General features: G+C 37.5%; 1 pseudogene; it reads right to left on the reverse strand.

The window, feature by feature from the left end:
* Window positions 1–4379: 4379 nt before the first annotated feature.
* On the reverse strand, window positions 4380–24121 carry LOC137708992 (probable LRR receptor-like serine/threonine-protein kinase At1g05700; annotated as a pseudogene).
* Window positions 24122–25780: the final 1659 nt, after the last annotated feature.

Below are 25780 nucleotides of genomic sequence, written 5' to 3' on the forward strand. Positions count from 1 at the left end.
TTATTAAGAGTTCAATCGACACTTTTAAATTGATTAGGCATATTACTTTCATACATATTTATTATGAATGTTTGAAGTACTATATGAACTACGAATGGCTTGATCCCTGTTTAGGGTACGTAGACAGTCTAACGAGACGTTAGATGCAGCCATAAAATATTTGAGACAAAAGCCTTGCTTGGGAAATTGAGTAATGCGAAGGAAATTGGTAAAGGCAAGTTTTAGTTTTATAGCTAAATTAGTGTTAATTGGGTCGTCATGGATAATTATCCCTGAAAATATGTAGTTCGGGAGTAGGACGTTATTGATTGTACACTTCACACCGTATTGTTTATAATTGAGAATGTTTCGACATGGTTGAGTAGTAGATTGCATCATGATATATCTATATGTATATTACTTGCATATAATTATTGGGAATGCTTTCAAGTGCAAAGGTGAACTCAGGACACCCAGGTAAGTTCAGGTGAGTTTATGGTAATAGTTGAATCGATTGCGTTATAGCATGACTACAGTTATGAGTTAGGCAACTTCGATACTGTCGTACTGGTTGCCATGAGTTGCACATGTTATATTGAGATGCATTGAGAGCTCATAAACCTGCACCCCGGTGTTAGTGCTCCCGCCCGTGGCCAGGGCACAGTCCTTCACGTGATGTTCACCTCCCGCACCTTATGCTCACCTTGGATTCAAGGTAGGTGCACAGTCCTGTCGTACAGACCACTTTAGGTGGTTCCGACTCGTAGGTGACCCGCGATCATTCGCCCAGTCTTCACGTGATCGTAGCACTTGAGCATATTTATTTACACCCAGTCCTGTCGTACAGACCACTTTAGGTGGTTCCGACTCGTGTGCAGGTATACTTATTGAGCTATTGGCTAGCCAGGATTGATGAGATATGGATAAGTCGTACAGGTCACTATAGGTGACTCCGACTTATATGCTAGCCATGATTGATGAGATATGGATAAGTCGTACAGGTCATTATAGGTGACTCCGACTTATATGCTAGCCAGGATTGATGATATATGGATAAGTCGTACAGGTCACTATAGGCGACTCCGACTTATATGCTAGCCATGATTGATGAGATATGGATAAGTCGTACAGGTCACTATAGGTGACTCCGACTTATATGCTAGCCAGGATTGATGAGATATGGATAAGTCGTACAGGTCACTATAGGTGACTCCGACTTATATGCTAGCCGTGATTGATGAGATATTGATAAGATGTACAAGTCATTTTAGATGACTCTGACTGATATATCACTTTGTATTGATTTAGTTCATTTGGCCTACTTATTAATGTATGGTGGAGTTGATGGCAAACCGTGGTTTTGGTCATTTCTGAGTATGATTTGGATATATGTATATATGTTGTACTGTCTTATGGAAAACGATACGGGTTTTACATTTAGGGGCATTACTTTTTGAGAGGTAGTAACGTTGGGAAGCTTGGTTTTATTGCTTACTCACACCTTCTGTTTGGTGCCCTCCAGGTTTTAACTGCTGAGTTTGTATCGACAAGAATCTGTGGCGAATCTTAGTATTGATGGATATTTTTGAGGGTATGATTCTTACCCACACTACTGTACCTTACTTATGCTCTGACATCGCGTGTGAAATGGGTTCGCTCTCACTCGTAGCGCACTCTGGTATTGAGACACTTTAGATTCAAATTCATTCACTTTTTATACACTATCACATTTTATGGCTTCGTCACCTTCCAGGTGTCGGCCAGCACAACTCGATTCAGGGTCCAAGTGGACTTTCTGGGTCGGGGTGTGTCATTTTAAAAATGTTTTAAATTGAAAATTAATTAGGAGATTAAATGAAGTTATGTATTAAGATCCTAAATCAATTACCTAATTTTTATTTTAAAAAATTATGTAGCTAACATGTAAATTCATAAATAGTGTTTTATTTTTTATTTTTGAACAAACGGTATTATCTATGCTAGGAGGGAGCGGCGGGGGGGGGGGGGTGCTTAGTCTCACAATGGACTAGTAATAATGTGGTTCAAACTCGCATTTGGAAAGAATCGAACCTAAGAGCTTTCACCCAAAGACTTCGATAAAAACTTGAAAGCCAAGGAACATTAAGTCATTTCCAATGGATCAAGCCATAGGGCCATTTGCCATGTTTTGGCTCGAAATGAGACAAAATCCAACTCCAATGGAGGGCTAGGCAAAAAAAAAAAGGGACCCACCAGATCATTTCTCAGCCATTTGGCCATCGGGCTGGGCACTTTGAGCCAGATAACCAACCCGTTTGAAGGGCCCAAGCTATCAGCAACCCACTTGCTAGCTGACGCCATTAGATTTTGAATTTTTTTTTAAGACAAAATTTAAAAATTCTAATTTTGTTTTCTATAAATACCTAAGCTATTTCTACACAATGGCCCTCCACTCCAGCACATCCTTATATTCCGTCCGCCACCACAACTTCATGTGACATCCCACATCGCCCAGGGGAGTGATCCTTAAATGTATATTCCCATCCCTACCTAGCACGAGGCCTTTTGGGAGCTCACTGGTTTCGGGTTCCGTAGGAACTCCGAAGTTAAGCGAGAAGGAGGCTAGAGCAATCCTATGATGGGTGACCCACTGGGAAGTTGCTCGTGAGTTCCCAAAAACAAAACCGTGAGGGAATGGTAAGCCCAAAGCGGACAATATCGTGCTACGGTAGTGGAGTCGGGCCCGGGAAGTAGTCCCACCCGGGTCGGGATGTGACACTTCACATCCCCGAAGAGATACATTATTGCCATTGTGACTGTTTTTTAGCCTTGCCAACAATCCTTGGTATCGCTAGCTGGGCTATCTTCTTGTTGCATTGCCCTATTGGCTAAAGCAAAACTATAAACTACAATTCGCTAAAAGACAAAAACTAAATTGGTTCACTTCCACACGTAGCAGCACCCTAGCTCAAAGTTCCCTGGAAGGAAGTTTAATGGCTTGACATATTATCTTTCCTCATTTTATTTCTATTCTTCTCATTCTTTAAACTCCTAATTTGTTGTAATATTTAATTCTAAGTTGTTGTAGTTTTAATATTTAAGATGTATTTCAATTGCCACTTAGTACTATGGTCTAATGATATTCATTTTCACTTATAAGTGAGAGGTCTTAGGTTCAATTCTCACCAATGGTGAATTTGAATCACATTATTGCTAGTCTATTGTGAGGCTAAGCCCACCTCCCTTAGTGTAGATAATATCGTTTGTTCAAAAAAAAAAAAAAAAAGATGTTGTATTTCAATTAAGTTGTAATTCAATGAAATTGTGATATTTGAATTAATGTCTAAGTTGTTAACATGCAAGTAAAATTAAAATAGTTAATAATACAAAATTTAAACAATATTTAACGACACGTGTCACTCAAAATCTTATCCAAAAAATTATTGAGATTATATAAAGATAAGAAATCTATAGGCTTATTTATTTAGCGACAAGTGACACTCAAAATATGTTCGGAAACTTATTTTAATATGATAGTTTAATTCAATTAACCAATAAAGTTAAAGAACAAACTTAAAATAATAAACTATTGAGAGACTAAAAAATAGCCCCCTTTAGTTGGAGATGGTATATAAATATGGCTTGGCACTATTTATTAAAAAATAATTTATTGCAGGGTTATAATCTGGACGGGGACTAAACATAACCCATTCGGTGGGAGATGGCCTTGGTAAGGAGGGACCAGATACTAATTTTTCTTATTTCTTTCCATGTATCCACTAAAATATATTTTGATGGTCAGAAATGGGCCGTGTCGGTGTTTTAAAATTACAATTTTGCCTTTCGTCTTCAAACATGCATAACTTGTTCGTTACATGTCAGAATTACGTCCCGTTTGTGTCCACATGTTCATATTGAAGAGTACTATTTAAATATGGCTGGAAAAGAGACAAAAAGTGAAAATAATTCAGATGTACATGTAGGAAATCCACGCGGCCTATCAAGGGGTTTTTGGTACATTCATTGCTTCTAGAAATAAAAAACATTAAAATTGAGGACGAGGTGTCACACATATCGTCTTTATTTTAGAAACACAAGAAAAGAGAGATGAAAAGAAGGGGTTACATGGATTTTGTAGTACCTTTTGTTAAACTACACAAGATATTGGCATAAAAGTTTATCAATGTCTTCGTCTTTACTGGTAAACAAATTTGGTATTTAAATTTGATGACTCTAACATCATTATAATGAGCAAAGAAATTGTTGCTCAGCTAGTTAAGAGCATTCTCCTTTGCTCATAATGTTCCAAGTTCGCATCCTCCTTCCCCAATATTGATCGACGTGCACAAAAAACATTGATAAATAAAAGGAAAACAATAAATCCCAAGTCCCATTATTTCACCAAGATAGGTCTACCTGTACTATCTAACTGAGAGACTTTCCAATTCCATAGAGATGGAATTCATCTTAGACACCATCTCAATGGAACTTCCTAGTTCAGTTTCATTGCCGCTCTGCTTTTCTCGAGCTAGTTCTGTTGCCAAACACTCCTTTAGTCCCACAGCTACCTCACTCATGGTAGGCATTTTGGTGGCATCTGCAGATACACATGCCATTGCTATTTCCACAGCTTTCCAGCCAGAGCTAATGTCACATCCCGGCCCGGGGGGGACCACTTCCCGGGCCCGCTCCACCACCGTAGCACAATATTGTCCGCTTTGGGCCCCGACCACGCCCTCACGGTTTTGTTTCTGGGAACTCACACGAGAACTTCTCGATGGGTCACCCATCTTGGGAATGCTCTCGCGCACTACTCGCTTAACTTCGGAGTTCCTACGGAACCCGAAGCCAGTGAGCTCCCAAAAGGCCTCGTGCTAGGTAAGGATGAGAATATACATATAAGGATCACTCCCCTAGGTGATGTGGGATGTCACAATCCACCCCCTTTAGGGGCCCGACGTCCTCGTCGGCATACCACGGCCAGGGTTAGGCTCTGATACCAAATTGTCACATCTCGGCCCGGGGGGGGACCACTTCCCGGGCCCGCTCCACCACCGTAGCACGATATTGTCCGCTTTGGGCCCCGACCACTCCCTCACGGTTTTGTTTCTGGGAACTCACACTAGAACTTCCCGATGGGTCACCCATCTTGGGAATGCTCTCGCGCACTACTCGCTTAACTTCGGAGTTCCTACGGAACCCGAAGCCAATGAGCTCCTAAAAGGCCTCGTGCTAGGTAAGGATGGGAATATACATATAAGGATCACTTCCCTGGGTGATGTGGGATGTCACAGCTAACATTGAAGTTTCTCTCTAACCTCGAATCGAAGATCCCGTTAATGTCTCCCTTTTCAAGCATGAAAGCAACCCAATCACTGATGTGATCATGTGTTTTTGACAAAACATGTTTACTTGTGATAATCTCCAACAGTACAACTCCAAGGCTGTAGACGTCGCTTTTCTCATTTAACCTGTTTGATAAGTAGTACCTGAAAATCAAACCATGTATGCAACTCAAGTCATATCTTCTGAATTTTATATTTTTTTCTCAATTTGGAGTTATTCTTCCTTGCCAGTTAACCAATTTGGAAGATCTAAAGGCTTGTTTGATAACTATTGTACATTAAAATTAAATAAATGAACTTTGTCAGTGAAAACTCAAAATTTGGATTTTGTTTTGGTGTATGCAGGCAAACTAAAAGTTCTTTGTAGAATGCTTCCCCACCATTTAAAGCACCTAAGCACCAAAAATACTTTCTCAGGGGCAAGGTACCTAGGAGTTCTAGCAACACGCGTCGATATATGCGAACCATCCTCTGTAAGAAAATTTCTGGATAGGCCAAAATCAGATATTTTGGTTTGGAAATTTTCATTGAGCAAGATGTTTGATGATTTTACATCCCTGTGGATTATGGGTGGCTTACAGCCATAGTGTAGATACTCCAATACTGCATTTCAAAATTAAGAGAGCACTTGATAAAATTTATATAAGGAGATTACATAAGGAGATGCTAGCTAAAAGAAGATGATGAGAAATTGCTGAAACGATCAGTTATATCTGAGTTACGTCGTCATTATATGATCTTGTTGTCGTCGATACTTGATTGGTATATTGTCGATATTTAATTTCTGATCTTCTTAGCCAATTTTATAATGAAATCACTTGAGTTGCATACCTTGTGCAGAATCTATTGCTATTTGAAGTCTACCTTCCCAAGTCAAGACACTTGCACTGCTATCTACATCCATAACAATTTAAAATTTTCAACCTTCAACATAAATTAATGTTGTTCTATAAGAAACATTATATTGCTGCAGATCAATATAGAATTTATTTTCTCGAAAAAATAAATTTCAAGAGTTAAAAAAAACATCAAGGCTCACTGCCCCAACAATTTACAAGTACTAAGAATAGGTAATTAATTTTCTACTGAATAATTTCAATTGCAAACAAACCTGAAACCGAAAGATATGTTCGTAAGTTGCCATTGGCCATGAACTCGTAAACGAGCCCCTTGTTGGTCTTATCATTGCAATGCCCTACAAGGCTTGTCAAGTTTATATGATGAACTCTCACAAGAACGTCAACCTGTAATTCAAGACACCACAAACAGAACGTTCTAGTTTATTATATACGATTGAGACCAAAAAGAGTAATGCTATTTATACGCATAAATTGTTATCATTGATGACATACACTACTGTATTAGAGGGTGTGTCAACAATTCTGCGCTTCTAATTATAGAATTACTGGACCAAAAGTATTGAACTAATTTATAGGGACAGACGTGCCTCTGCACGAAATTCTTGAGGCCCTTGAACCGACGATGGTGAAAGTATCTTCACAGCTACTTGAGTTTCTCCTATGCATCCATGATAAACTATTCCAAATCCTCCTTGGCCAAGAATCCTCTGAAAGTTATTGGTGATCTTCTGTATCTTGGAGAATTAAACTATCGTTGAATTGACCCAATGGTGGCTTTTGCTATCATTTCAAGTTAGTAAGAGGATGTTTGGAAGTCGTACGATGTTGTCTTTACAAAAACTTGAACAAATTAAATCTTACCATGTCGCCTTTTCCTTATCAAGACAAAGCAGATAGATGCCACAATTAATAACAGGACTGAAATCCCAACGGTTAATCCTACCACTGGAGTAACAGACTTGTGCTGCTGTTTCTTCTTCTTCAATCCACAAGAAACTTGCTCGGCTAGATTTGGGTTTTCACACAAACTGACACCAGAATGGTGGATAGCATCAACAATAGTTAGATATTTTTTATCAATTTAAAGGTACACCTCTTTAACATCAGTAGAAAATGTTATAATTCTCAACAAGATTCAAGTTTGTTGATAGGTATATAATATCGGATCAGTTTATGTACTCACGATACAAAGAAACTGAAAACAGAAGCATACCTCTGTTAATTAGTTCTTCGTCAATTTTAGCTCTTACACAATTTAGGTGAGCTAAACTAAATATGAAAAAGATAATGATTTGTGGAAAAGGCACACCTTATTGATAACAAACTGTTGTTTCTTCTTTCAATCAGTCCTGTGGGAACTGAGCCTGTCAACTTGTTTTTCTCTAAGTTTCTGCAAAGGTAGATTAAGCACTATATTTATCACCATATTCTTTGTTATAAAGGTTCAATTAGCCCCATTTATAACCAAGTAACTTACAGGATATTTAAATTTGGCAATTCAGACAAAAAGTCTGGAATTGGTCCTGTCAAGTTGTTTGATAAATCCCTGAAACATTCAGCAGCTGAAATTATAATATCCATTGTACCAATGAAATTACGACCTATATATATATATATATATATATATAAATATGCGTGTCTGTGTATGTAATATGTATATATCTTACAATGTCTGTATCGTTGCAAGATCAGATATGGAACGATCTATCTTCCCTGTCAATCTACTTGACGACAAGTTCCTGTTAATTTGCATGTTCCATAACTTCTTAGATCACTAAGACAGAGGCGGAATAATTTCAAACGAGTATATCGAGAGTTTGTGAGATGCATAGATGCTTACAAGGAAATGATTCTTGGGGGCTCTTGTTGATGATAGCTACAATTTAGACCTTCCCACAAGTAAACTTGAGGGGCACATGGATCACCTTGCCAATTCTTTTTTATACTATAAGTTGACTTGATGTTTGCGATCGCATCAACTAATATTTTGGTAAGCAAATAGAAATTATCATCAATATCAGTCATATACATGAGAACATGGATAAACTTGTGACGAAGAGTTCCTTACAGTCCTGTTGGTTTGTTTCTGATTGTAAGAATTCTTTTACCGTATAAACCTCCAAGGCATTGAGGATGGGTGATTGCAGAGGCTCCTCATCCCCATAGATTACGAAATCAAATTGTCCACTCAAAACTCTAGAGTTGTAAATAGTAGTTGTGTTCAAGTAATCACGAGAAAATATCCCCTGAAAGGACTCCCCGTTCCTTAAAATGTAAAGCCATCTAGACTGGTTTTGCTTTTTAACTTCTGCAAAGTGCATGTAAATGTAGTATTGTGTATTATTATCAGGAGGCACCCACCCAAAGTACAAGGTACCATTCGCCGTGATAGCAGTTCGCATGACAGTGGAGGGTAGTTGGAAATCATTGTCGGGTCCAGAGTTAACGGTATTTAAGGTGCGTAATGTTGTCAAATTATCGTTTTTATAGCCAACCAGTAGCGATCAAGAACATCGTCCGGATGCCTAAATAGATCAGATTTAAAGATATTTATCAGTGTTAATGTAGCTAGGAAGTTGTTATTAATTACCACTCTAAAAAAGTCAATCATGCACTCCTTTATTTTTTTCTACTAGATAAAAGTGCATAATAACTTTTTTGAAATACAAATTAACAGCAACTCACTTTAGCTATTTGACCAGTGGATTGATCTCCTAGCTAGGAGAGTACGTCTAAGTAAATACTTTCCCACATACGACACCTTCTCTCGATTGACCGGTGTCTAACCGGCTGTTAAGCGCCAATGACCCCATTTGGGTTTCATAAGATGCATTAGGTAAAACCCTGAGTTTTATACTTGATATGAATGGAACCCCGGAGCCCGTGTTCACCAGACAAATATGTATATAATTCCGCCAAGGGACATGAGCTCTTTATGTCTATCTGCGGTGGTGGCATTCTCCAGCGTGACTAATAATCCCCAAAAATTAGCTCCGAGATGCAGTTCAAACTCTGGATATTTATCTTGGCCGTCATAATTTCCATAGAAGAAACTTGCTCGGATTAAATATTTGGTGCCACTTGTAACGTTGATCTTGTAGCAGTTCCTGATTCTTTGAGGGAAGCTCCTCACATACCAGTACGGTTGTATCTTTCGACCTCTTTGAACTGGCAATAGGAACTTACTTTCACCACTGTCTATGAAGTTGGCGTCTGAAATATACTTAACGAACGTTGTCTTTTTGATATAGCTCGAACCTTCTGGTAGGCCGCAATCTATGCTAATGAAGCCTGTAACAAAAAAAAAAAAAAAAAACACAACGTTACAATGGATGCATTGCAGGTGTTTAATATATATGTTTGCACATTTGTTGTTGTAGATATTCATATATCATCCAGGGCATGAACCTGGAGCATAAGAGCAAAAGCACCGAGCAGTGAAAAGAGGAATCGCTCGAATATCTGTGACGTCATTGGTCTGGCGAAACAAATCCGAATGTAGATCATTTTATAGACGGGTAAATGCCATCATGGGAGATCAGATTTCCTGGCCGAGCAATACATACAACGCATTCTTGGTCCTAATATATATAATCAATGTGGGCAGGACAACGTGAAAAGAGAGGGGCGAAGACCAATGGTATGTAACACGAACGGGGTAACAAGTCAAGATAATGAGAAATTTTTTATTGTGACAAAAATACGGGTGATACACCACGTGTTTTTATGTAAATGGTGGTAAATTTTAATTTTTAAGTTATTAACTTTTTAACACACATATTCCACCATTTATATAGTGACACTTGGTATACTACCTCGTGTGCCGGTCACACTGAAAAATCTCTCCAAGATAATGAAAGTTTAACGAAATATGTAAAGTGAAAGTTTAAGTCATTAATTGCTACTAGCAATATGATTTAATAATATTTTTCTTTATTAGAAAACGGGAGGTCTTGGCTAGTCTGACTCCTACAAATAACAAATTCCATATTAAATTATTATAGCTGATTCTTTGTCAGCCCAAACTATCACCCCTTATGCATTTATGATGAAGAAATTGCTTTCATAACCTCCCTGTTGAAACTCCAAAACGTCATGCCCACACTTCGAGAGAGTCATATGCCCAGCATTCGGACTACGGCCAAATAGAGATGAAGGTGCGACCATAGTTAAGTTTGGTGGGCCATAAAATCAGGGGTGGAGCAGATATGGTTTTTTATGTGGATAGTGTTAGGAAGATTAAATTTTTAGATAAAATTTTGTAAACTAAATAACATAGAAGTTGATGATTGGGTTATCACTTAAGCGGTTGATAAATGTGCTCATTCCCATTGGTACCAAATAATTTAGTTTGTAAATTTTGTCAATAAATTTAGTCTTCCTAACATTACCCTTTTCATGTCTTTGATCTGCCTTATGGTTGAGGTGGAGCAGAATCTGAACCCAAGAATTTCTCCCACTGTAGACAGATGTAGTGGAGTTGCATTTACGAAAACTTGTGAGTCTGGAGGTCTTGCTGGTGTGATCTCAGGTGATGGTGGTGGGCGACATATCACGATGATCATTGTAGGGTTTTCTGATGATGGTGTTTGCAGGCATCGGAGGAGCTGTATATTTGGGTTTCAATGTTGTGTTTTTTGCATGGGCGCCTTGTCCCTAGTGTTTTGATGCCCGTCTTTTCTTTTGTGCTTATCTTGTATTAGGGCTTATGTTTGTACTTCTTGTTTGTTGGTAATGATAGTTACCCTTTGTCTAAAAAAAAAACAAAAAAGTTCCGATTATGATGTTTGTATATTAAAAAGATATTAATTGTAAGTGAAGAGACAATAGGTTCTCTCCAAAGAAGAACACAAGCATTATCCAACAATAAATTAATGAATAAATGTTTGGTGCTTGCACATTCACATAATAACTTTTTTATTATAGATCACAGTTTCCTTTCTTGGCGAACTATTTTTTATTTTATTTTAATATTTTTGGATCCATTGGCTAACTATTATATAACACAATATAGCCGACCAATCAACTTGATAAGACAAGTTAATGTTATCGTGGTTAAAATACAAGACGTTGACTTCTTAATATTAGACCGAAAGTCTACGACACATCTGGTTCTACGCTTCGACCCAAATGTCCGAAGTCTATGACACAGCTGGTTAAACTCAAACCGTATACAATATACAAGTAGTGGTCGCTGACTAAATATATGCAAAGGAAAATGATTTATTTATACATTTTTTCTCAATTCTACACCTTGCGATTAATTTTGGCAGTTGATTATGTTTTATTCATTTAATCCAAAGAATAAGAGTGTACAAAGTATAAAATAAGTGCCCAAAGTTCACATTAATATGCAAATAGTCAACTGATCCCATTCTTAAATAAGCTATCCATTATTATTTGTTAAAAAGATTGATTGGTATTGCAATCTTCAGGGCATCCAGTCAAGTTGTTATCCGGATATACACTATACATTTAAAAAGATTGATGCAATTGCAAATGCCATCATTTTTAATAGGGAGGTTTAACAAAACACTTTCAGTACTGTTCACTTTTAACGAAAAATCACATTTATACATTTATCTGATACTATTCACTATACCTTTAAAAAATGCTTTTCATTAAAAAAGAAGCTTTTTTAGACTTTTCCTTAGTTTTCATTTTTTAATAAGAGAGTTAATGCTGAATGGTAGCAATGATTCTTGATGGGGTAATGCTTGAGAAACCATTTATTTAAACTAAATTTTTATTCATGAATAGTACTAGATGGTGAGCAGAAATGTTCAAGGGTTCAAGTTGTTTGTGCCATAAATAAAAATAAGGTTTGCAATGGGGCCTATCCATTTTTATTTATGTTAAAGTCATACGACTTCGGCCCACAACCTTTGAAGCCAAAAACCAGAGCTCGGACGACCATCTCATTTCATGTTAATATGTCTGAGGGTTTGGATAAGTTTCTCTCTGAAGCATGTGTGCCACACAAACGATCAAAGCCCCAAAATATCTCATCCCCTTAAATGCCTATGCATGCATCATCTAACACGTTGATATCACTAATGTGATCATGCAAAATGCCACAAGACACAACTGAAGGCTACTTACCAGGAATTACAGTTACTAGCAGTCCAAATGACCACTTTACTCATGCTCTAGCTCAATGATAAGATCAAGGTTGCTCCTTCTCCACTGCCTCTAAATAGAACCAAACGCCTTCAAGCTTAGGACCTTCGTTAAATCTAATCTCTACAACTAAACAAAATCTTGAGAGATAACCCAACTGCTTTTTGGTACAAATCAAATAACTCTTTATCAAACATATCAATGCTCTTCAGCTACAAAGCTCAAAGCCCTTTTCGAAACAAACACTGCCTACAATCCTTGAGATCTAAAATTGTTATAGGTCTACCATCCGATGGTATGATTTGGCTGATGTGCAATTCCAACCACTCTGATTCCCTCTCTGATGAGTATGTTTTGTACCAAGTCCAGTCTGAAGACAGTAATCTCGGTGGACTTCTCTAGCATTATCTTGCACTTGATGGCCTAAATCTTGCTAAAACTTTTACTGTTTTCTTTACATTTCCAGTTATGTAGCTCGGTCCATCGGCCTCGATTTTACTTTTATAAATGTTTGTAACCTTGACTTCACCACAAAATAATTATGTTTTGATGCTCGAGTTAGAGCTCGTTTAGATGTGCTTTTAAAATGGTTGAAAGCATTTTTGGTGAAAATGTTTTGAATCAATCCTTCGTAAAAATGCAAGTTAATCTTGGAAAAACACTTAAAGTGTTTCCTAGAAGAAGCACATAACTGGTGCTTCTTGCAGAAAACACTCAAATACTTTTAGAACCCAAAAATATTTTCTTTAAAAGTGTTTTTAGTCATTTTAAAAGCACTTCCAAACGAGCCCTTAGTTTCTATTTCTAAAATTGGTACCAAGTGGAATAACCAGCAATTAAAATTCTATATATGCTTGACTGACTAGTTAGCAACACTAGTAAACTAAGATCAGCTTTGTCAGTTAACCAACGGCGGAAATAATCAATTTAAAAACTAGGTTTACAAAAATGTCCCTAGTTAACTAAGGTCCAGTTTAGTATAAATGCAAGCCCTGATAAGCTTAGATGCATGGACAAGTCTATGTGCAAGTCAAGATGATCATGTATCATATACAAGATGTAAGAAATAAATCCAAGGAAAGCAATAATCAACACAGGATGTTTTTGGCCAGAAAAAACCCACTGGTTAAAAAAAACTAGGGACTTTCCACTGAGTCTAGTCCACTAGTGAAATCAAGATTCTTACAAAGTTACCATACAAGCTCAATTCCTAGATCCTAATCTGCGGAGTAGCTTGTACCTTTGTGTGACCTTACCTTTCACGAGGTCAATTCCTTTGGTCTTCACAAAGTGGCAGCTCATCCTGAGCTTTTCACCTTGTGGCACCGAAATCAAATCAACTTATGCAAATAATGTTATGATGAAGTTGATTCAAATCAGGATTCAATGTCTCGTCCATTTCACTTGTCAAACACTTGAAAGATGAAACTAACGTGAATCCAAAAAGAGGTTAGCTCAAATATTTGAAACTAGAAAAGCTTGACCTAAAACAAAAATCAAAATCATAAAAACAATGCTACCCTAATATGCAATGATTTGGGTAATTAGTGCATGAGTGTGATTTTGTGGCTAGGGTTTTCGAGTAAGAACAAAGAGGCAGCAAAAGGCTGAAAATAACTCTTTTGAAAAATATAGATCTCCTAGCCAAGTGAAAGTGAAACCCTAGATTAAGGATTTATAGAGGGCTTGTTTCAGACAAGAAATAGGGGATGAAAAGTCATGCGTCATGTGCAAAATCAATTTGGAAAGATCTAGGGGTGAAAAACCATTTTCGGGAAAAAGCTGTTAGATGGCCCATGTGGGTTGTCTTAAAGTGTGTGCCCAGCTTTCGTGAATGCAACGAGAAGTTTTGACAAGACAAAACCACTAGACAGAATGTACTGGAAATAATGGCATGAGTTGCATATGAATGAACAAACCTTTGATGAGAGAAGTTAAGCTCTTGAAATGATATTTCCAGTAGCATGATCCCAAAAGTAGCAATTAAACCCTAAACCTAACTAGAGCATGTGTGGTATAATTTACAACATTTGACAAGGGAAGCCTAACAATAAAACTAGACTTGACAATTTTCCTTTACGTTTTAAGCAAAAGCACACAAAGTTACACTGAATTTTAAGTCCTCATCCACACAAGGCACCAAAAAGAACTTAACTGAACCAACGTCTTAATTGGCACACAATATTTTGGTTAAGAAGTGAGATTTACACGCAACCTCACTCAATTACCAACACTTTTTGTTGGTAGCCTCTAACAGTGGCACACCTATTCTTTCATTCACTCGAGCCATTCCTGACATTAAGTTCGAAGGTAGCACTTAGGCTAAATACATGTTGAACCTGTGCCAGGACTTCGTCCAGGTTTGGCACCAACATAGTTTTTGGGTAGTGCCCAATGTGACAGTGTGATATTTATGTATGCCTAAAGTTTCCAAATGCATTCTCAAGCTTTGGAAACTTTAGGCATTCTTAAGTTGAGGTGAATATGCCACTGTGAGTTGTTTTTCCAGGCCCAAATCTTCACAAAAAGCATTGAATTCCACTGAGGTATATTCACCTCCCCTACATTTGTTATCTTCTTAATTTGATGCCCACTTTGCAATTCCACCATTGCTCTAAATTTCATAAAAATATTGTAGACTTCCGACTTGAATCTCATAAAATATTCCTACACATCCTTGAGTAGTCATCTATGAAGGTCAAGAAATATTTGTTCCCACCAATGGCTGCAATCTTCATTGGACCACAAACATCAGTGTGAATCAATTCTAGTGGCTTTCTAGCTTTCCAAGCCTTTTCTGTCTCAAATATGTCCTTGTGTTGCTTCCCAACCTTCACAACTCTCATCCATATCTTCTATTTGGAGTATACCTTGTCCCATTTAATGTTTCTACAAATTTTTCAAATCCTGCATATTCAAATGGCCAAATCTTTTGTGTCATAACCTTTCTGAATCAACTACGCCTGCTTTCTTGTCATTTCTAACAGACATTTGAAAAGTAGTGGAAAGTTTTTTTTCTTCATTTCAACCTTAGTAACCAAGTTTGATAGTTTGATCTATCATCATATATTTCAACGACTTTGCCACTAAATAACAGAAAGTATCTATGCTCCATCATCTGTCTAACATTGAGAAGATTTTTATCTAATCCAAGGATGACTTCCTTAATGTGTCTTCTACCCTTCTTAGGTTCAATAATAAAGGTCCCTCTGCCAACTGCTTTCACAAGATCCCCATTTCCCATTTTTACTTTCCCAATGTATGAAGTGTTAATATCAGCGAGTAGAGCCTCATGTGCGATTATATTGATTACTGTACCCACTGTTTATGTACCAAACTTACCGTCTGTTTTACAACAGTAGCACTAATGCACAAAACATATTTGTCTCTTCCTCCACTTGATTTGCACAGTTCACTTGTTGAGTGACATTTGATCTGCAATCATTCTGAACATGACCAAACTTGTTGCATTTATGACATTTTGATTAGCACAGTTTACACTAAGAGTGTTAGTTTCTTTGGTTTTCTCTATCACACTTACTATAGAATCATAAGGCTTATTTTGGCTAATCAAATGTTTTTCACTGTTCTTTCATTTGGCAAGTCTTCTCCATAAGTTTTCATTTGATTTACAACATCAAACAGTCTAGAAAAATAATCTTTAAGTGATTCATCTTCTTTCAAGCATGTATATTCAAAATCACGTCTAAGAGATTGGAGTTTCACTTTTCTTACCTTCTTATCTCTTTTGTATTCTTGTTACATGACATCCCAAGCTGACTTAGATGTCTCTCATTTGCTATTCGAATAAAGATTGACTATGAGACTGTTCTTTGTATTCTTCCCAAGGCACGAGCATCATTCATCATGTTCTTTGATGTGAAATTAACTAACACACAAATTAAAACCCTATAATTGTAGTATATGTAAGTAGGGATCGTTCTAGGCCGGGGATTAAAAGGGATTGCTAATCTACCTAAAACTGACTCAAAAACACAAAACTAGGCTTAAAAACACTTAACTAGACTTAAAACACTAATAGAACTAAACTTAAAGAGATTCTAACTAAGTTAAAACATTAAATATTAAAGAGGGATTGATTTTGAGGAAATGAACTAAATAAGGCAGATTGCAAAACTAAACAGGTTAGACACTAAACTGGTTAAATTGAATGGGTAAAGGCTAACTAGAAGGCCCTTCTCCACACATGCACATATGAAACACAAATTGATTTCCAGTTATTATTCCTTTAAACCATGAATGACAATGCCCCAAATTAATCGTGAGAAACACAAATTAACTTTCAGATTTTCCTAGTTTCATTGAATTGGATGGAATACGCATCGGCAACCAAATTATTCTTATCAAGTTCCCTACATGAACAACATAATAGAGATACAATCAAAGATCATTAAGCCTTGTGAAAATCATAAGCATTGACAAGGCATTCGTAACTATGAACTGCATGATACTCTTACCCAGAATTTACTTAACACAATCATGACTAGTGACTTTTACTACTTGTGAATATAAGTTCATAACGATTAGGTGAAATTCCCTTATACTCTAGCATCAAATTCATGCATGAAAACTAAGTATGCATCCTTAATCAACATACAAGAACATGTTCTCAATAAATCAGTTAAGTAAATTGCATTCACAATTCAAGAAACAATAACTGGAGGAAATCAATTCATATAAAACATATGTCCATGACTTTGAATTCACCTCTAACTAAGAAAAACTTAGTTACACATGTTCATAACAATTGAAAAGCAAATTAAAATAAACATGGAAACGAAACGAGGGAAGAAAGAACTTTGAAAGTCTCCAATGGATGCAGGTGGCTTGCGGCACAAAGTCCTCATTCTCCTATGAAAGCCACGACAAACTTCTTCTTCTCCTAGGGTTGCGGCACAAGATGTATTTTTGAGTATATGGTGTGTGGTGCCTTAATTCCTGCGGCAACATAAGTATATATATGTGTGGCACGACAAACCCTAAAGATAAGGGCTTGGACTTAGCAGAAATAAAGGATTAGGGCCTTAGGGAAAAGGAGTCATAGCCCAATTAATTTCTAGTATGGACTTGCACAATCCAAATCCACAAGGAAAAGGGCCAATTCAAATCAGAATCCAAGAGGGAAAAGGGCCATAAGGTGCGGCACAACCCTTGGATTTAGGAATAGGCCTTCTAGAAAGGGTATTGTGGCAGATTTCTAGAAGGAAAGGCATAAGGGGTGCGGCATACATTTAGGATCATATAAGGTGTTCTAGAACCACATATCTAGGTGTATAAATTTCAAATTAAGCCCTTTTTGCAGCTGAAATTAAGGTGGAACAAGATTATGTTAGGATAAGGTTTGGATAAGATAAGGTTGTTTGGATAATGTTCCATATTTCTAGCTCTTTCCTTATCTTCTTTGTCTTAAACTTGTTTCTCCAGATTTGTAGCATGTTCCTAGCCTCTTTTGACTTCAAATTCATCCATCCACCTTGCTTCATATGCAAGCTATCCATAATAAGCCCAAAACTGCTCCAAATAGCTCCAAAATGCACTTTCTTGCTTCTTTTGCCATTTAAACCTACAAACACACGAAAATAGCTTAAAACACTATAATAAATGGAAACTAACTATGTAAATGCAAGAAAACAAGCTAACTAAGTCGCATAAATATGCTCCTATCAAATTCCCCCACACTTAGCTTTTGCTAGTCCCCGAGCAAAACAAAACAAACAAAACATAACCTAAACCTTCCAACAATTGCCTCAGGGATTTGCAATGAAACATGAGATGTTAAAATTCACTACTCCCATAGATTTTAGTTATCCCTACCCTCGAGCATATACTCAACCGTAGTCACCATTCACTAGCTCGCATTTAATCAATTAAAACAACATTTTGAATGTAGCAACATGCCTTAGAGAATTCCCTCAATTCTCACTCTATATACTCTCTATTTTCACACAGATTTTCTGACTACACTCCCTACACTAGGTATATGTGAGCAGATTGATGTAAACATGAAAACTAGCACTCATATATGTATAATCAAAGAAGGCACTTTCTAGAATTATTAATATGTATATGACATGATCTCATGAATGGAATGCCATTGCTTAGACGTGAGAACCAGGGATACCATATGCTCTTACCAATTTTAAACTCCACATATTGAAACACATAACAATCAAGATCGAAGTCTAAAGGTTGTAACGGGGCTAAGGTATTGGCTAACAAAGAAAGGTAAGGATAAACAAAAGTTCTTAAAGCAATAGTAAGCAAAGTAATGAAATAAGCACTTAGAATTCACTTTTGAATGCAGAAATCAACTCTAAACACGAAGGGAAACTTCACACATCTCTTAGAGCCAAATTCAAACTTTTGGACCCTCTCTTCAACAACCAATACTTGTGAGTTCATTCTCACTTATTTTCAACTATTTTTCTTTCTTTTCTTCAACTTTTTCTTCTTTTTTCTTTCTTTTTCACGTTTTTTTCTTCTTCTTCCTTTTTTTTTTCTTTGGCACACTACATGTACAACCTCATAGAATTCCAAAGAAACACCTTCCCCCACACTTGTTTTTCTGCAATTTGTAGAACAAAAGGAATTCCCTTTAAGTCATGCTTCATTATCCTTTAAGAACAAGGGTATGGGTATTCCTATTCTAGGCTAGGTAAGGATAATGTGGCTAACAAAGAAAATAGGCTAAATAAGGCTCAAAGGGGTTAAACCTACAATACATGTGCAAAGGGTAAGGCTTTTTGGCTCTGGCTTAACTAAACAACTTCATCTTATTGTATGTTATGCAATCAATATCATGCTTTGAATGAAACACATTCTAAGTAGCAACCAAGCAAAGAAATAATGAGATCATGCAATGACTTTAGAAAACAAAAACATCAAGATTAATAACTCTCCAAAAAAAGTTTAGGCTCAAGTCTCTTAGTGTTGTAGCGTTAGTTTGAGTTCCTTCCTTCAAGCATGTTAAAAAACTGAATTTTTTTTTCCTTTGTGATTACATGTGCATTCGTAAATAACAACTACAACTAAGCATAAACCAAAGAGCGTATCAAACTTCCATCCATGTTTGTAACTTTCTTTAACAGTCATGCAATTAAAAACCAAATCCTCATCATTGTGTTGGAAGGTACCCTAAGACACAAACAAATACAAAAACAAAAACGACTCTAAAAACAACTCTTTTTTGGGTTTTTCAAACATTCTTTTTCGATTTTTTTTTCTAAATTTTTGGATTTTCTGTTTAAGACACATTAAAACACCTTAAAACACACTAAAAACGCTTAAAACAGTAACAACATTAGAAGTGATAGGTGAATAAATCCCACGAAAATCATGCAAAAACAGCTTGTTTACACCCCCACACTTAAACCAAACATTGTCCTCAATGTTTCAAATATAGACTCACAAAAAAATAAACAAATAACACAACTAACAAACAAGACAATTATGGCAAAATAAAAGCAATAAAGAGAAGGGTAAAAGAAAGCAAATCTGGTTGTTAGAGCTAGAATTCCATCATCTCCTCGTTTGAACACATGGGTTGCCTCCCAAGAAGCACTTGCTTTAACGTCTTCAAGCTAGACAATACCTCCTTTTAAGCTTTAATAGGGCTTACGGCATGGAGGGGTATGTCCTCCACGACATGCTCCTTGAAATTCTCGTAGTTGGGCTTCAAACGGTGTCCGTTCACTTTAAATTCATGTCCCGTCTTCAAACTTTGAATTTGAACTGCTCCATAAGGAAAGACATTAGTAATAACAAAAGGACCAATCCATTTAGAACATAACTTACCTCGAAACAAAGGAAGGCAAGAATTGAAAAGTAACACTTTCTGCCCTATAGAGAACGTCTTGCTCTGAATCATCTTGTCATGGAAAGCTTTTGTTTTCTCTTTGTAAATGCGAGCGTTCTCATAAGCCTCATTCCTTATCTCCTCAAGCTCATTCAATTGAAGCTTCCTACGGATTCCAGCGGCATCAATGTCCATATTGAAAGTTTTGACGGCCCAATGTGCTTTGTGCTCCAATTCAACGGGAAGATGGCATGGTTTCCCATAGATGAGCCGAAATGGGGACATCCCAATTGGTGTTTTGTAGGCTGTACGATATGCCCACAATGCATCATTCAAATGCAAGCTCCAATCCTTCCGAGTTGGCCCAACAGTCTTCTCCAAAATCTGCTTGATTTCTCGATTAGAAACCTCAACTTGCCCACTTGTTTGAGGATGATAAGGTGTGACATTATACTTCTTGAGCAACGCCTCTATGGTCCGATTACAAAAGTGAGAACCTCCATCACTTATTAGTACTCTTGGCATCCCAAATCTAGAAAAAATGTTAGTTTTGACAAAATATGCAACCACTTTGGAATCATTAGTACGGGTGGCTTTTGCTTCCACCCATTTCGACACATAATCAACCGCAAGTAAAATGTAATTAAAACCATGAGATGAAGGAAAAGGACCCATGATATCAATACCCCAAACATCAAAAATTTCGACAGAAAAGATGGGATGTTGCGGCATTTGGTCATTTGCACCTATATTGCCCATTCTTTGACAACGATCACAAGTCACACAAAAAGTTCTAGCATCCTTAAATATAGTAGGCCAATAAAATCCACATTCTAAAACCTTATGTGCTGTTCTTTGAGTGCCAAAATGACCCCTACATGCATAAGTGTGACATAAACTTAAAATTGAATTAAACTCCGATTCATGCGCACCCCTATGTAGAATCTGATCAGGGCAATATTTTCACAAATATGGGTCATCCCACACATAAAAACGAGCCTCTTTCTTAAGTTTATCACGTTGGTGCTTATTTAGAGTGCTTGGAACTTGTTTAGACACCAAATAATTCACTAAATCGGCATACCATGGCACATTTACCTCGATGGACAACAGCTGCTTATCAGGGAATGTCTCTGGGATAGGCACGGCATCCTATTCATGCACCATACGGCTTAAGTGGTCAGCCACCACGTTTTCACTTCCCTTTTTGTCTCGGATTTCAATATCGAACTCTTGGAGAAGAAGAATTTAACGAATAAGCCTTGGTTTGGCCTCCTTCTTTGTAAGTAAGTACTTCAACGCTGCATGATCAAAATAGATTATAACTTAAGTACCAAGTAAATAAGAATGAAACTTATCTAAAACAAAAACAACAACAAGAAGTTCTTTTTCCGTTATGGAGTAGTTCAATTAAGCATTATTTAGGGTCCGGGATGCATAATATATAACGTGTGGCTGCTTGTTCTTCCTTTGGCCTAAAACATCTCCTAATGCATAATCTGAGGCATCACACATAAGCTCAAAAGGAGTCTCATAAGCTCAAAAGGAAGACTCCAATCTGGTGGAACAATGATGGGGGCCGAAGTGAGCGTCTCCTTTAGGTGTTTGAAGGCCTTCTCACATGCTTCATCGAACTTGAAAGGTACATCCTTTTGTCGGCATAGGGGTTGGGAAATCTTAGAAAAGTCCTTGATGAATTGCCTATAGAATCCTGCATGTCCAAGAAAAGAACGAACCTATCTAACCGAAGTAGGAAAGGGTAAGTAGCGTACAAGATCTATTTTCGATTTATCAACCTCAATTCCCTTGGTCGAAACTATGTGCCCTAAAACTATGCCTTGTTTTACCATCAAGTGACATTTTCCCCAATTTAAAACAAGGTTAGTTTCAATGCATCGTTTCAAGATTAATATGAGATTATCTAAACAATCATCAAACGAATCACCAAATACGCTAAAATCATCCATAAATACTTCAATAATCTTCTCTACAAAATCTGAAAAGATACTTACCATGCATCTTTGAAAGGTGGTTGGTGCATTACATAAACCAAATGGCATTCGACGATAAGCAAAAGTACCAAATGGACAAGTAAAAGTAGTTTTTTCTTGATCATCTAGAGCTATAACAATTTGATTATATCCCGATTAACCATTAAGAAAACAATAAAAAGAATGACTGGCTAACCTTTCAAGCATTTGATCAATGAATGGCAACGGGAAGTGATATTTCCTCGTGGTGGCGTTGAGCTTCCTAAAGTCAATGCACACTCTCCAACATGTTTGGATACAAGTGGGCACAAGTTCATTCTCTACATTCTTCACCACGGTGACTCCAAATTTCTTTGGCACAACTTGAACTGGTGGAACCCAACGACTATCTGAAATTGGATAAATCACTCCATAATCAAAAAGCTTGATAATCTCATTTTTCACAACTTCCATCATTGGAGGGTTGAGCCGGCATTGAGCCTCTTGAGTTGGTTTAGCCCCCTCCTCTAGAAGTATGCAATGCATGCATGTTGTAGGCCTAATTCCCTTAATGTCAGCCAAAGTCCATCCAATGGCTGTTTTGTACTCTTTTAACACTCGAACCAATTTTTCCTCTTCCATTGCCGTGAGTGATGAAGAAACAATGACGGGCAACGTCGCTTTTTCTCCCAAATAGACATACTTCAAATGAGCCGGCAAGGATTTAAGCTCAAGAATGGGTGCCTGAATCACCGAAGGTAACAACTTGTTAGTAGAAACGGAATTGAAATTGGGATTGGAGGCTTACCAAGGTGTTGTGGCAATGACTCAAGTGCAGCAATCATCTCTGCCTCATCTTCACATGTAGGCACAGCAAGGACCTCTTCATGCATGCCGTGGGTGTGGTCATTTCCTGCCCCTTGGTTTTTAAGTCCCATTCCTTTTGTAATGGTCGTTTAAAGTGGATCTCTCTCCAAAGAGTCAAGATAATCCTGCACCAATGAATCGAATACATGAATAGAAAAACAAGAATGATCATCTTTAGGATACTTTATAGTTTCAGAAAGATTGAAATCAATAACTTCCCCATCAAATTCCATTGTTAACGTCCCCTTGAACACATCAATCTTGGTGCGGGTTATTTTCATGAAGGGTCTCCCAAGTAGGATTGGCAATGGTGTAGAATGGGCTGAATCTTCCATGTCAAGCACATAAAAGTCCGCTGGAAAGATCAAATTGTTAACCTGCACCAAAACATCTTCCAAAACTCCTTTCAGATATGCATTAGAACCATTGGCCAATTGAATAATCACACCATCTTTTTTAAGCTCTCCTAAGTTCATAGATGCATAAATTGATAACATTAATTGAAGTTCCTAAGTCTAACATAGCATGTTCAAACTTAGTATTGCCAATAACACAAGGTATTGTAAAACTACCCGGATCTTTGCATTTAGGTGGTAGTTTCCTTTGTAACACCGCAGAAACATTCTCACTTACCTGGACCACTTCCTTGTTCGAAATCTTCTTCCTTGTTGTGCAAAGCTCTTTCAAGAATTTGGCATACTTAGGAACTTGCTTAATTGCATCAAGGATCGGGATATTGACTTGAACTTTCCTAAAGGTTTCTAGAATGTCTTTCTCATTCTCTTCTTTCGTTGATTGCCTAAACCTGCTAGGAAAGGGCACATTTAGTGGAATAAAACTAGAAAAATTCGAATTTGGACTTACCTTGGTGGTTTGGGATGGCTTAGGTGCACTAGGGGGTTGCGGCAAGGGTTGTTCTACCCTTGCTATGGCTTTGTCTACTTCTTCTTCTTCTTTAAGTAACAGTTTTTCATCCTTTTTTTGACTTGCTTTGGTTGGTTTAGGGTTGGTTCCAAATTCCTTGCCACTTCTCAAGGTGATAGCCTTAGCGGTTTCAAAACCTCTCTTTGGATTCACAACGGTTGAACTAGGAAGTTTGCCTTGTTCTCTAAACTGCCTAAGGAACTCTGAAATCTGCTCCATTTGCTTCTCCAATTCATCCACCTTTTTGGCTTGATTTTGCATTGCTTGGGTTTGATTTTAACCTCCCTGTGCCAAAGTGGTTAATAATTGAACAATTTGATCATTATCCATAGGCGAACCTATTTTTGGTTGGGCAGACTATGGTTGGTTTTGAATTGGTGTGTATGGCCTTGGAAACATCCCAGGGGGTGGTGGATGAAATCCTCCTTGTTGTTGAGGTTGATGAGGCTCCCTCTACTTGAAATTTGGGTGATCTCTCCATCCCGGATTGTATGTATTTGAGTATGGATCATTCATTTGCTGATTTTGGCCTTGATAATCTATGGCATTGGCAGATTCTCATCCTCCATTCTCAATCAATTGAGGGCATTGCTCAGAGGGATGTCCTTGCATGGTGCACACGCCACATACACTATGTTTTTGCACTTTGGATTCATCGGCAACCTGAGATACAAGCATAGTGAGGTTAGCTAATTGAGATTGAATTTCAGAAATTGCACTTATCTCATTCACTTGTTGTTGCCGTGAAGGGTCTCTTTGTCCAACTCCCTCTTATTGTTGTGCATTCAAGGCTCGATTGACAATTAAGATCTTGGCAGCCACCGGTGTTCTGTCAACCAAAACACCCCCTGCCGAGGCATCTAGCATGTCTCTCAATTGAAAGGAGTCCCTCGTCGAAATATTGAATTAAAAGCTCTTCCTTCATTTGATGTTGAGGGCATGATGCAACTAGAGTTTTGAAACGTTCATAGTACGCTGGAAATGACTCCCATTGGTTTTGTTGGATTCCACTAATCCTCTTCCTCAAAAGAATGACCCTCGAAGTTGGGAAAAACTTCTCTAAGAATGCTCTCTTCATGCTTTCCCAAGAAGTGACGATTCTAGGTGCTAGTTCATAGAGCCAATCCTTAGCCTTTTCCCAAAAAGAGAATGAAAGACTTTTATCTTCAAAATGTTCCCATCGACATTGATAGGTGTCATGCTCGAACATACCACTTCAAACTCCTTAAGATGCTTGTTTGGGTCTTCCATGGACAACCCATGGTATTTGAGAATGTGATGCAACAAGCTAGACTTCAATTCGAACTCATCGGTCTTGCCTTGAGCTGCCCTAGGATATTGAATGCATAAAGGCACGGCATTGTCTAGTCCCGAGGCTGAAAGTTCCTTGATTGGTCGATTATCCGCAGCCATGGCTTGTTCTTCTTCTTCCACTTCTTCTTCTTCTTCAGATTCGGCCTCAGAACTAGGTGGACTAGGTTCTGGATGCCTCCTCTTTCTTCTCAACGTTCGTTCAAAATCGTCGTCTCAGGAACAGGTTGAGAACTACGAGTCATAAACTAGTACCTAAAACAAAGCAAACAAAACAAAATAAAATCAGAAAACAAAAGAAAAACACACGGCACTAGCAATTTTGCTAGTCCCGGCAACGCCGCCAAAATTTGATGTGAAATTAACTAACACACAAATTAAAACCCTATAATTGTAGTATATGTAAGTAGGGATCGTTCTAGGCCGGGGATTAAAAGGGATTGCTAATCTACTTAAAATTGACTCAAAAACACAAAACTAGACTTAAAAACACTTAACTAGACTCAAAACACTAATAGAACTAAACTTAAACAGATTCTAACTAAGTTAAAACACTAAATATTAAAGAGGGATTGATTTTGACAAAATTAACTAAACTAGGTAGATTGC

This window comes from Pyrus communis, chromosome 11 (genome assembly GCF_963583255.1).
Source record: "Pyrus communis chromosome 11, drPyrComm1.1, whole genome shotgun sequence".
Classification (NCBI taxonomy): Eukaryota; Viridiplantae; Streptophyta; class Magnoliopsida; order Rosales; family Rosaceae; genus Pyrus; species Pyrus communis.